Source organism: Etheostoma cragini, chromosome 15, assembly GCF_013103735.1.
Source record: "Etheostoma cragini isolate CJK2018 chromosome 15, CSU_Ecrag_1.0, whole genome shotgun sequence".
Lineage (NCBI taxonomy): Eukaryota > Metazoa > Chordata > Actinopteri > Perciformes > Percidae > Etheostoma > Etheostoma cragini.
Genome location: NC_048421.1, coordinates 14,443,487 through 14,456,646, shown reverse-complemented (window position 1 = coordinate 14,456,646; position 13,160 = coordinate 14,443,487). Strand labels below are relative to the sequence as shown.

At 38.9% G+C, this 13,160-nt stretch overlaps 1 protein-coding gene across 2 annotated transcripts in view; it reads right to left on the bottom strand.

Annotated features, from left to right (window-relative positions):
- Positions 1-13,160, bottom strand: part of znf385c (zinc finger protein 385C) — a 147,646-nt gene that overhangs the window by 133,294 nt on the left and 1,192 nt on the right. The window lies entirely within an intron of this gene.

The following is a 13,160-nucleotide window of genomic DNA, read 5'->3' as shown; positions in this document are numbered from 1 at the left end:
AAATGAATTTTATTCTATGAGCTAAGAAAACGTATTATTCTAATCTGCGGGCAAACATTTATTCTCTCCCCTCGTATTGAATAAATCTTCACTAGGTCTTTAGAACTGTACAGTAAATCCATAAATCTTGACAGGCCACTATAGCCTCTTAAACTCCCACTGTTCTCAAAAACCTGTCCATGCAACAACCTGGTTTCCACAGCAACCAAAGTGGCAAGCTGCGTCCATCCAAAGTGAACTTTAAAACAACCTATCTTTAAATGGAGCCTTTGATGGACTGAGCGAGCGCAGTCTGAAACGAGCAAAACAAAAAGGAGGGCGGGTGAAGGAACAATGGCCCTCCAGGCAGTTGATTAACTTCAGCATGAGTACAGCCAAAGTGGCATGTACAAAGAAAGCTAATGGAAAATGGAAATGTTTAGTTAAAACTAGAATTACCACCTCACGGTTGTATCCCTCCCCCAACCATGTCTGTCCATACTCGTAATACATGTAGAGAAAGACAATTTATCAAATGAAAGCATATTTATTGGCAAAATGGAAGTCCATTACCATGTTGACATGTATGTGTTAATCTTAATTTCATTTAGAGACTATTTTTTACAAAGGAGTAAAGAGGACAGAGAGATAAGCCACACCCGAAGCTCAATATCCAAACGAGATGTGCTGGACTAACAGAGGAACAGTAGGCCTCGTCCTGGTTGTCATCCAAGGAGATGAAGTGAAGAGGGTGGACTGGACTGGACTCAACACCAAAGCCCTCTGCAGGAAGGGACAGAATGTTCTTCCTGAGGGGATCTCTCAGATCATTCACTATGTGCAACAGTCTGCAGATGTGGTATCAGTCTGTAGTAGCCACTGTTCTTTGGGGCGGTGTGCTGGGGTGGTGGCATCAAGGCTTAGAGGTCAGCGGTCTCAACAATGGGTGGGTGGGTGATCAGGTTGGAACTAGACAGTGTAGAGGCAATGCAGAGATTAGGAGAAGAGACCAAATCAAAGCCATCTGGGATAAACCTTCTCACCCTCTCTACAACAAGCTGTGCTTGGCCAATTTTGTGATATAACGCAACGTTATGACAGTAGACAATGCTTTAAATGTGGATGTTGCTGCAAAGAAGCTAAAAATTCTAAAATGTGGATGAACCACAAATACACCACACTCAACTTCCCCACACCCACACTGTATGGGTTGTAGCTGCTGCGGTAGTGGGCTAATCACACCAGACATTAAATCAAAAAACACTTGCAGCGATTAGCTACGATCATTTAACTGGAGAAGCTTCAATACTACTTGGTGGGTTTTTCCCATTTTGGTTCAAGATTTCTTCTGGATATCTATATATGCTCCCCATCCATAACATCTGTCTCTCTCCATCACAGCATGTAGCTCTCAAAAGGCTGTAAATTAATGGGCGATTTAGTAAAATAGATGCAATTAAAATGTGTAGATTAACACTACATTGTCTTTAAAAGGGGAATATGTGTTTTTTAGGTATTAAAAGGAATATAAACTACCTCCAGTTGCAGAGCTTACATGCATCTTAAAGCTCAACTCCCATCATTTCACACTGTGTTGTGTGCTTTCTTTTGACAGTGTCAAAAGGTGCCTTTTTCCTCTTCATCATGCAGTCCTTGCTTTCACAGACTGGTAACACTCCACTCTAAAGAGCTTTTTTTAATACATTCAATCCTGTATGTTCTTAATAAAAAGCAACTTCAGTATAGTTCTCAGCTATAGTTAAGTGCCACTATAACGTGGCTGTTGTATACTTGGCTTCTGCATTGAAAAGACACTGAGCTACCTGTGAACTAAGTCATGGATTTAAAGTGTCCCTGTATCAAAGAAATTGGAGGCCACTTAAAATCCCATGACCCTCTGCAACATCAGTTACGGTTTACCCGCACTCTTTCTCTGAGTGTGGGCACGCTGCTGCCCCGTTTAGGGTCACTTGCCTTTAGCGTTGGTTTTAATTCGAAGAGTCCAGTGGGATTAGCATATAGCTAATTATGTTGTCTGACCATTGAAGCACTAAAATGCAAAATAGGCTAGTACAAATGAGGTTTCAGCGCACTGATAAGAGGATAAAAGGCAAAGACACATATTATATTTAAAAAAAAAAAAACATATTTCAATAGAGGAGACACTGTGTTAGTTTCCTTAGACAGTTATTGGCTTCCTGGAGGAAAACATTCTTAATAATCTGCACCCACAGACACTGTCAGTCAGAGTTAGGTTGTCCATCTAGGCTCAATCAATTTTCTAGATGCTGGAGTGGGACAGATTGATATGTGACTGACAGTTACCAAATTGAAAATCACCGCTAAAGATGCAGAGGGGCAAGCCGTTGCTTTAATGTGAGAAAAGAGCAGCATAACAAAAATAGATAAATCTGCATATTGTTAGTTATAATTACAAGACATACATTGGGCCAATCTTGGCATTTTGATTAATCGTCAAATATTGGTCTGGCGGTGGTTTTAATACAAAGAGCTTCACCGTTTCTTGATAGTACGTATATGTAAAAATATTAATCTCAAGGTATTTTCATGAATAAAAAAAGTCAACTGTAGATTCTTCTGAAATGTCACATGATGAATTTGTGATAAGCACCTTGATAAACTCCATGTTTTGGAATGAGAGCAATTGAAGTCACTAGATTAAATATTGGAAGACTTTGGAATAATATGCATATACACCTTTACACATCTAACCCATTGTGAAATTACTCTCAGATTCTTTCAGTACTTGTTTCTTGCTTAGGTTTTATTTACCTGGCATATTACAAATCACAGGTATATTAATATTTGGGTATTAAATGACAACCTAAAGGTACTGCAGTTGAGTAACTGCAGCCATATGCTAACAGCACCCTTAGCCTAACTGTCTTGTGTGATTTATAACTTGGCAGTTAACCTCCCAGTGCTGGTGACTTTTATGGCATCTTTCCTAGTGAGGGAGACACAGCACTCGTAGAAGAACAAAGCCCCCCCACTCTCACCCTATCACTACACGCAATCAGATTTCTATTCCACAGGGAGAACATAGAAGCAAAACTTATACATATTAATGTGCAGAAATGTCTTTCCACACCTTTTACACAAAAGGAGCCTGCTGCTTAGTTAAGCCACTGTCAGTTTATCAGGAAGCTTACCTTCTGGCATGTAAAGCTTATATGTGAGCATATTTCTATGTGCAACCTGTAAAAATAGTTTATGGTACAAAGCCAATTAAACCGTTTAAATGCAGCTCTGGGTTTTGGTAATGACCCTGCATAAGAGTCCAGAAAAGCACGTTACTCAGTAGAGGCTGGGGCTTCTTTAGTCTTGAACCTACATTATAGATGATAGCCTACCAGGTCTCAACTGGATTAATCGTCAAAGAGAGAGCCATTTATACTGAGGGGAAGAGAAATTCAGAAGTCTTAGCCTTTCCTGAAAAACAATATGAACTAAAATTTGTCTTTTTGCTCCATCTTTAAATCAATGGTTCGATAGCCTACCAGTCTTGCCTGTATTGATTTCAACAAGATTATATACAATTATTTCAATAAGTCAATAAATGGTCAATCTTGATAATTCATATTGCCCCCCCCCCTAAACTCATTGTTATAGGGCTTTAAACAAACCAAAGCTAGGCTTCAAAGGAAGTGAGTGAATCACCAAATGAAATACATCTATCCCTGTATAGCCTTGGAAGCCTACTGAATGCGAAGTATGCAGTGAATGGTAGAATGAAATTAATAAAGACTTGAGTAATAGTGGACATATTGTTATCATATTCTTACCCATATCAGCACATCTTTGCCTTTTCAAAAGTAATGAAAAACTCATAGCTCATGAACCCACAGTCTCACTTAATTACACGGCAGAGACAGAGGGACCGACTTACAGGAAAGAAAGTGCATAGATAAGTTTAATACATTTGTGTCTCTTTACCAAGTTTCTCATTATGGTGATATTGTTATGCTACGAAAGAAAGAGATACAAGAAAAATATAATATTCTAGCACTCCTGGCTCAGGAAAGGAGTCATTTGTAGGAAATGAGGCTAATCATGGTCTAAAAGCTGCATCTACTGATATAATCTTTTCTCATTTGGCTGCACAAGCACATAGAAATAATTTTCTTCCACAGTTTCTCTTGAATTGTGTCTGTCTGATGATCACCTGATAAGTTCTACCGGCGATGTAGTAAGTTTCTTTTCAGGAAACAGTGATTTGCAGATCAGATTTGCAGAAACAGAATTAGGAGAGGATAGGTGTGGGAGATAAACAGCATATGGAACAGCAAAGAGCTCCTACAGGCTTGATTCAAAACATTTTAGACGATTAGAATATTTTTGTTCTGGTGTCCCATTTTTGTGTTTTTTTTTCTTTTTCCCCCATGCCTGCGTGGGTTTGTGCTTGGATTTCAACAATCTGAAGACATGCATGTCTAAAAAAGCAGACTCTTTAAAAGCCTGTAGGTTGCGAGTTTGAAATGGTTCATCCATGTGGTGGTCCTGTGAGGGACAAGCAACCGGCCCAAGGTGTCTTGTTTTTTCTATAGATGGAAATGTCAGTCTGTCTGCTGGACGCTCGCTCCACTGCTTCGGTACAGACTGAGATAACTATTATTAGGATTGCCTTGAATTTTTTTGAATGTATGCTCCCTAGAGGATGAATCCTATTGATTTTGGTAGTCTTCTGCCTTCCCATTTAGCATAATCTACATTTCAATTAGTACTTTGGTTTATGAGCAAATACTTGAAATTTATTAACATCCCCATCCGCCTGTACTTTGTGTACAAATGTTAGCGAGCTAAAACGCTAAACTAAGATGGTGGACATAAACATTGTATTAACATCAAAGCATGTTACCATTGTCATTGTGAGCATATTAGCATTCAGCTCAAATCATGGCTGTGCATAAGTACAGCCTCACAGAGCTGTCAACATGGCTGTAGACTGTAGGCATGGCAAGTTTAGGAAGCTTAAAATACTTTCTAACAATAAACAGTTTGGCTCTATATAAAGACAATTCAATATAACCTGTCCTTCTAAGTTGATTTATTTTGTTTAAAAATCAACTGAAAAATCCCATCGCTGTGACTGAAAATCAAGGTAACGCGGTGTGATACAAGTAATTGATGGAGATACCTGGTTGTGTGTAGTTGTTCACTCACACAAGACAATAACAGGGAAGAGGACACTTTATGATGCACATTATCATGTCAAATCTGTTGAAGACTAAAATATTAACTAGCGCTGCTGTGCGTGGCTGTTATGATTCAAGCATGCATAATTTCTCTGTCATGCCACATCAGCCCAGACGCTTTAGGGCTGAGTGATTTGGTTTGATAGCAGTGCTTAAGAGGTGCAACAAGGTGTAAAGCTGATAGGAAAAGACGTAAATATGTTGTTTATTGAACTTTACTCTTGTAGATTAGATGCAAGAGTTTTGTTAACCCTGCACAGCATTACCCTCCCTTATTCCCCGTCTTGTTTTTTCTACCTGTCATTCTGTGGAAGGCAGTGGTTTTCCTCTAACATCTTTAAATGACCTCCAAAGAATTTCTGTCTATTTCTGTCCATCTTTATTTCCTTCTCCCCATCTCTTCTCCCAAATTCAGTCTTCAATCATTTTCAGCTCTCCCATGCAATCACTTCACCTGCTTTCTGCCCTACCTCTCGCTCGGCCTCTCCCCCTCCCATTCCTTTAAAATCGTTCGGTTTTCTACTGAAGGTTACTCTTGCCTGCAGGGCTATGAAAATGCCAAAAAGGCCCACTCCATTTTCAGCCACGTAAATAGCCATTTCCCGCCAGAGCAAACCCACTTTCCCAGGGCTGACCTGCCGTGTTGCACATCACACTTCCCACCTCTTGAGCACAATAGTTAGGGGGAAATGAATAGCGCTCCTTCATTGCTTATCTGTCATTTCTGTATAACAGCCAGTTCCATCGTTCTCTGTATTCATCACTCTTCTGTTTAAGACAACATAGACTCACAAGGAAGAAGCTCAGCTACATGAATACAAAATAAACTGATCCCATTCCTGCAGTGATTAGCCGTCTCACTAAAAATATGTTGTGATTAAAACCTTGTTTTCAGAAAAATAATAAACTACCTCTCATCCAGTTTTAAAATAGGCTAATGACATATACTACCTATTGTTCATGACAACAGGAGGAATCTTTAGTATTTACAGCCTCTGAAGGACAACTAAACTTCTATTAATCACGTCATGGAACATGGTTGAAAATATTCAAATGTGTCACAAAAAATATGCAACAGCCATGTTGAAAAAAAAAATGCTAATTCTACTTTCCAGGACTCACAAAAGAACAGAAATGGACTTATTAACCTAGCCTAAAACCACTTTGTACTCCCCATCCTGAAACAGCTTTTCTGTACTGTCATCATAATTTATCAGCACAGGAAGAAAAATGGGAAAGTGTGTGTTCATTGACAGACACGGAGAAAGCACTTAGTGTTGAGAATGGCAGAGAAAGGGAGCTTTTCACCCTTAAAGTCACCGAGAGATTTAAATCAAATTTTGCCTCCATTAACACTTTATTCTTAACACTCGAGGGACAAATGCTCTTTTACAGTTGAGCGAGTGGGTTTTGTGTAATTTTTTTAAGGTTTAATGTTTTCTCTAAATTAGAATAGAAGAGCTTTAGATGCAGTGGTGAGAGGAAGCATGTGATTGGAAAGTCTTTAGCAAAAAAAAAAAAAATAAGCAAGCTCCCCCAGGTCATGCAAGGCTTGTTCATTTCCGTGTGTCATGTCCTAGAAAACCCTGTCGTGCTGCGCATCACTCGTATCCTCCACCTCTTCTCCGGTTCACTAACACTCCTCTGATCTTCCCTTTCAATTTCCTGCAGCTCTGCAAGACAATGGAGAGCTGCAGTACATCAAAGGCCTGCATGAGGGGTTTGATAGCTTACATCAGCAAAAAAATGAAAGAAGAATCACAATACATTACAATTCATACACAACTCTAGTTCAACAGTATTTCAACAACTCCTAATCCGTCATTGCTCTTGCGAGAGAGGTTAAATTTACTTTGAGATTTCCTTTTGAAAAAGTGAAAGAAAGGCTTGAGACTGAAGAGTGGAAAGCAGTTTTTAAAGGGATTGGTCCATTTGTTCAGGCAACTAAATGTAAGGTATACAGGTAGGGTATGACACCTTTAAAAAAAAAAAAAAAAAAAGACAAACTGCCCTCTAGACATATATCACAAGTGTCAAGGACATGCTATAGTCTGCAAATATCATTTCTCATGGTCTTGTACATTTTCCTCACACTGACAAGACATATTGATTCATGCCCCAGCCCACAGGTTTCGCGCTGAATGTGACTGCAAAAATAAACATACATGTGCACATAGACATTGTGTGGTAGAGGAGAAATTACAGGGAACTAACACAAAACATAATTGAATGGTCCAGATATAAAATTACTTTAACATCCATTCAGGCTAATTTACCTTGGTTTACTCAGTGGTGTTCCTTTCTTAACAATGGATATAGTGAGTCAAGGCTGTCAGTATGGCAGTGCACTCCCGCTGCAACTGAAAATGACTTTCAACAGCTTGATCGAATTAATTGGCTTGCCTGTTGGGCAGAGGGGGATAGATAGACCATTAGCTATAGAAACTGAAAAGATTGACAAGTACGTTGTTTCTCAGGAATAATTGAGAGGGAGGACTGCGGCTGGAGGGAGAGTGAGGAGTACACAAAGAAAGCAGTCCTCTGATGAGGACAAAAGAATAGATTTTTTGCAAAAAATTAGCCTGCTTTGTTTCCTTTCCTTGGCAGGAGTCGGATGTTTTGCTGTGCTCCATCTTGTGAAGCATGACTCCCTTTTCTCCTTAGACACAAAACCTATCATTTGGACATTTGTGGATAAACGAAAGAAAAGCAGTTTTACCAAAGACAGGAATAGACATTTTGAGGGATGTGGAAAAGGGGAAGTGTGGTGGCAGCATGAAAAATATTCAGGAGGTGTGGTGGCAGCATGAAAAGTATTCCTCTTTCTTTTTGCATAACATACTATACATTCAGTGTATGATTAGTTTCATGAAAATATCCAATGCCAAGAAAAACAACATAAAGATGAAGGCTTCAACACTGTGGCTAAATGCTATTGTGTCTACTCATGATGCACCAAAGAGACTAGTGAGACTGTGGATGAGCAGGAGCATCGTGGAGGCCATGCTACCGTATTGTTGCTTGTGTGAATGCAGCTCGGGAGGGCAGTGGCAGAGGCATAGGACTCATTCTAATTGGATCTGTCAAAACTCACCACCCGTTAATGTAGTGCCTCTATTAGGCAAAGCTGCAGTCCATGACCTGCAGCGTTCAGAGTTTGATCGATGGCTCCATTTGTTATGCTGCTGCTGCTGTTGTTGGTGATGATGACCACGATAAAAATCTGTAAACAATTGGTTTAAAATTTCATTTGGCAGTAGTAACTTTTTGCTGGCTAAATTGAAAAACTAGGCCTATCATATTTTACAATTTCTAAGATAGCTTACCAGAATATTAAGCGAACGTCAGAACTGTCACAGCTGACTTTTACATTTTTCCAGCTTACTTCGTGTAAAGAGCCCTTCTCGTTGAGAAAATGTCTTTTAACATGAGGATTAACTAGTATATTTGAACATAACACTAGGGCACATTGCATGTTTGGCTGGGGCTGCCAGAGTGTAAACCTGACCGATTCCTATACACTAATACAGAAAAGCAAACGTTGGCGCTCTTATTCTTTCAACTGCTACCCCAGAGGTGTGAAAGAGACTTGTGAAAAAATGTTTAGTAAAATACAACAAGTATAACAAGTAGCTACAACGCTTTAGTTCTTAAATCAGTCTCTGTTGAAGGATATCTGAATACAAAAGCACAAATAAATGGTTTTGACATGAATATAGTCTGCGGGACTGCCTTCAATCAGAATCTTTATATCTCATAATTAAAAAACACCACCCTCCAAATCCTTTAGATGCCATGTGTGTGAAGACATCCAAAGCTGCACAAGCCTGCGGTGCCTTGATACGGTTGCTACGCTATGATTAAACAACTGTTATCTGGGAAGGTGTTTGGCTTTTAGATAACTCTTATCACATTAACCAAAATTTAAAACAACCCTTTTACATTCACACTCAGTAATGTCTGTAACTGAGACGTTTGTTGTCACCCAGATACAGTAAAAAGCCGAAATAGATTTTGTTTGTGTTGCTTAAATGACACTACAAACAGTAATATAGCTTTCTATTATTGTTATTCAGAATAATCTACAGACATTACAAACACCTTCAGTGTTTTGTATTCATTTTCTGACTTGACCCAGTGTTGCTGCCCTTTCTAACAGTAATTCTGGTAAGCTCTTATTCTCCAGTTACAGTAAGTCACTTGGGAAATGAACAACAATCTATATACACAAAATATAAAATGTAAGTACCATAGCAGGTTTGCAGCCTCCGTTCTCCTTTGACTGCCTCAGATGGGGAAAGGGGATCAATACCTCACTGTGCCAGACCCTCATAAATCTGCAGAAATCCTTTTATGCTATATGAACCATATACTTATCTCTGGCTCCGACTGGGACGCAGAAACAAGGCTTTTTCTAGGTCTGACTGTACTGCTTGGTGGTTGTAAAAGTGTTTATCAACAGGTTCTTCTAATTCCAGGATTCTGTTGTGTGATTCTTGTGTCCCTACAAGGTTACGGATGATGAACAGCTTCACTTTTGCACAAATGCATTCCCCCTTCAGGACATATGCTGCTGTTCCTCCTCTCTAATTTAACTTCCCATTTCCTACCCTCTATGAAGGTATTCATAGCTCTCCTTATTCTCCCTTCTATAATCAACATTCTTTCCTTTTAGTGTCCCCCTCACATTTTCATAATTTCTCTGTCAGATGCATCATTTTTTGAAAGTCTTTTAAGTCTACTGTGGTCAAGTTTGAATGTTTACCCATTATTTGAAATTTGGTACTTGAAATAACAGACTTTGCATGCCATGCATGTCATACTACTGAGGTTTTCATGGCATAATCAATACCCTCAGCATCCACCTCGGGGATAGCCTTTATTAGTCAAACATGGTGCGTGTGCAATTGTTCCAGCAAATGAAAAGCTCCCCTGGCTTTGCCTTGAGAATAAGGACTCTCTGAGGTGTCACACACTGCATTCCTTAGACAAACAACTATGTAAATATCCTATGCACTCATCCACAAACATAGCTGCGATACAGTGTCTGTACAGCCAAAAATGAATCTATAAAAAAACTAAAAATTCCAGGATTTTTGATATATGTCGGTCACCTGATTGTTTCGGCTCAATATTAAATTTGTTTGGTCAATTTATTATTTCGTTCACCACCACCACCACCACCACCACTTTCTCTTGGTCAAAGAGAAAGACTTTTCAGTTGATTTGTATTCATTCTGTTAACCTCACAACCGTCACACATACATGCAAACAAGGTCGCACTCAATTATCATCCTCCAGTGGTCAGCGTAGAGAAGGGTAAATAAAAAGAAACAGTGGGCTGTCATACAAATCCACAATAATCCCCACCAGCCTAAATGACTCAACGTGGATTAATAACAAGGATTAGCGTGACACAAACTGCAGTCTATGGCAGAGACAGAGAAAGGGGGACAGAAAGACACATTTATTTAAGTACACACACACACACACACACACACACACACACACACACACACAATTACTAAATAACATAGCTGTCAACGGTGCCTACTTCTCCCGGGCATTTTGATGTGAGCGCTTATTTATACTACTGATATGTCCTAATGTTTTATGGAAGAAAACAGAGAGCTACACTTGCATGGGGTTTTAACAGTGAATTAATTTGTCAGTAAAACAATTGAATAATGTCCAGTGGAGTCAAAGATCCTGATGAAGAACTTATTGGGACTTCACCCTTGAGTTCCGACTCTATTCTAGCAGGAAATTCTGTCAAAAGGAATAAAGGGACAAGATAGTGAGGAGCAGACTAAAGCCCAGCCACAAAGTGGCAGACAGCTAAGACCAGCGCCTCTTTTATCTGCTCTATAATAAAGCATGAAATAGGCTGGGGTAACTCAAGCTTCGGCACCAACACCAAAGATCCAGCCCACTCCAGAAACACACAAACATGTTTTCAAGCATCAATTAAAAGGACTGCACCATGAAATTAAAATGTAGAAAGGAATGTTCTGTGTAAAATCTAAAATACTTTGCATCTTGAATTAATGCAGTGGCTTTTTGATGGCAGCCAAGACACAACTGCCCCAAAAGAGGACAAATCACAAGTGCCCCAAAATAACATCCCAAAACAGAGATGTCAAAGATACCCACCCTCCCTTCAAACCACCCAGGCTGGGCAGCAGCTTGATAACCACTTTGAACAACAAATAAGGCACAGACAACATAACAACATACAGTAGGACAATGCAAATGTCATCACCTATCTTGTCACTAAACGTAACATGGTCCACTGCTGTCACCATGAGAATAGAGACTGTGAAGTCCTATCGCCTTGACAAGAGGCCTGACAAGCAACACAGCAAGCTCTCAGACAACACAACCAGCTGGCTGACAAGCAGACCGGTCCCAGAGGAAATCTGGGGGCCAGCTCACTGTAGTGCATGATATATTTGTGTCTGTCATTGTTTCTTTCTGTGTCCTGGACTCAGACACGCTGCAATAACATCTAGTTGTTCTGCCGAACTAGCTCAGATCTTCATATTTTAAATAAAAGATCATATTGCATCATCTCGGTCACCTTAAAAAATGTATTGCTTCATCGTGAGCACCAAAGACAATCCCCGACAAGTCGACTAAACAATCAGGAAGCAACTGCTACGTGTGCTAAAAACTTAAGATAATATGCTTGTGTTGTTTCATGTGTGACACTGGCCTAACAGGTGTGACTTCTGTCTGCAGCCAGGAAATTGAGCTAGTGATGGGCTTTGTAGTCCACTTCTATAAATGCTGTCTCCCTATATTAATTTTACTGCACAGAATGCTTACATTATTCCCTTATTTAAAAATGCAGAGGAAATTAGATTTTTTGAATAAATGGTGGTTTGTGTACAAAGTATTTCATCTGCATTTGCACGTTGTATAAAGCACGTTGTATGAAGAATGCTGGTTTAAGGGCTATTGCCTAATTTCATTGTTCACTTGTATTATTTCAAAATTTATGTTGACGCTTATATATTGATATTATAGCAACATCGTTATATGAGGCTGAATATCATCTTAAATCTTGGATATTGTAATATGACATGGGTGTTGTCTTTTCCTAGTTACTAGCTGTGAAACCAGTTTTATAATTTGTCTTTACCCACTTAGTCACTGTGTGCACATATTAGGGATTGTTCCTCAAAACTGTTATTGTGTTAATATTTTGTGAAAGCACCAATAGTTAACCCAATATACAATATCGGCATCAATGTATTTGGTCAAAAATATTGTGATATGATTTTTTCCATATAGCCCAGCTCTATTGTGAGTTTGTTCTTTTATAGCCAAAGCTGACTAAACACTATTTTCACCTTGAGTGAAGATTGTTTTTAATGCAATTCAGTGCATAAGTGTCCCCTTGTTCCTTTGTCCAAATTGTTTAATGAAAATTGAACATGGCAGTTGAGAGCCAGAAACAGATAGCTCACTTTCAAAGTAAAAGTTGGCCGTTTTGAAGGGTGTTGGCTACAGCTGTCAGTTTAAAGAGAACAAAACTAAATTAATATCCTAAACAAAAAGCCTACATCATAAACATCATTCCTAAGTGGTATGCAGTAATATTTCGTCCATTTTACCACAACCGATTGTGAATAAATTGTTATGGCCGCGAACAGTAGAAACATTTATATAGAGTGCTTAATTAATAATTGATGTATGCATTTAATGATTCATTCATATATTCATCAACTACTTTATTTAATTAAGTACTCTTAATCTGTTACCTTGAGCGACCATTAAAGAACATAGTGTTGCAACCTGTCATGAGTCTGACTGGTAAAAAGAGTTAATTTACTTTGACTTTATAGCTGGCACCATTGTCATAATAAACGCCACTATCCATCCAATGTAAAATCTTTCAAGTTTATACACACACATATATACATATATATACACATATATACATACATATACACATATATA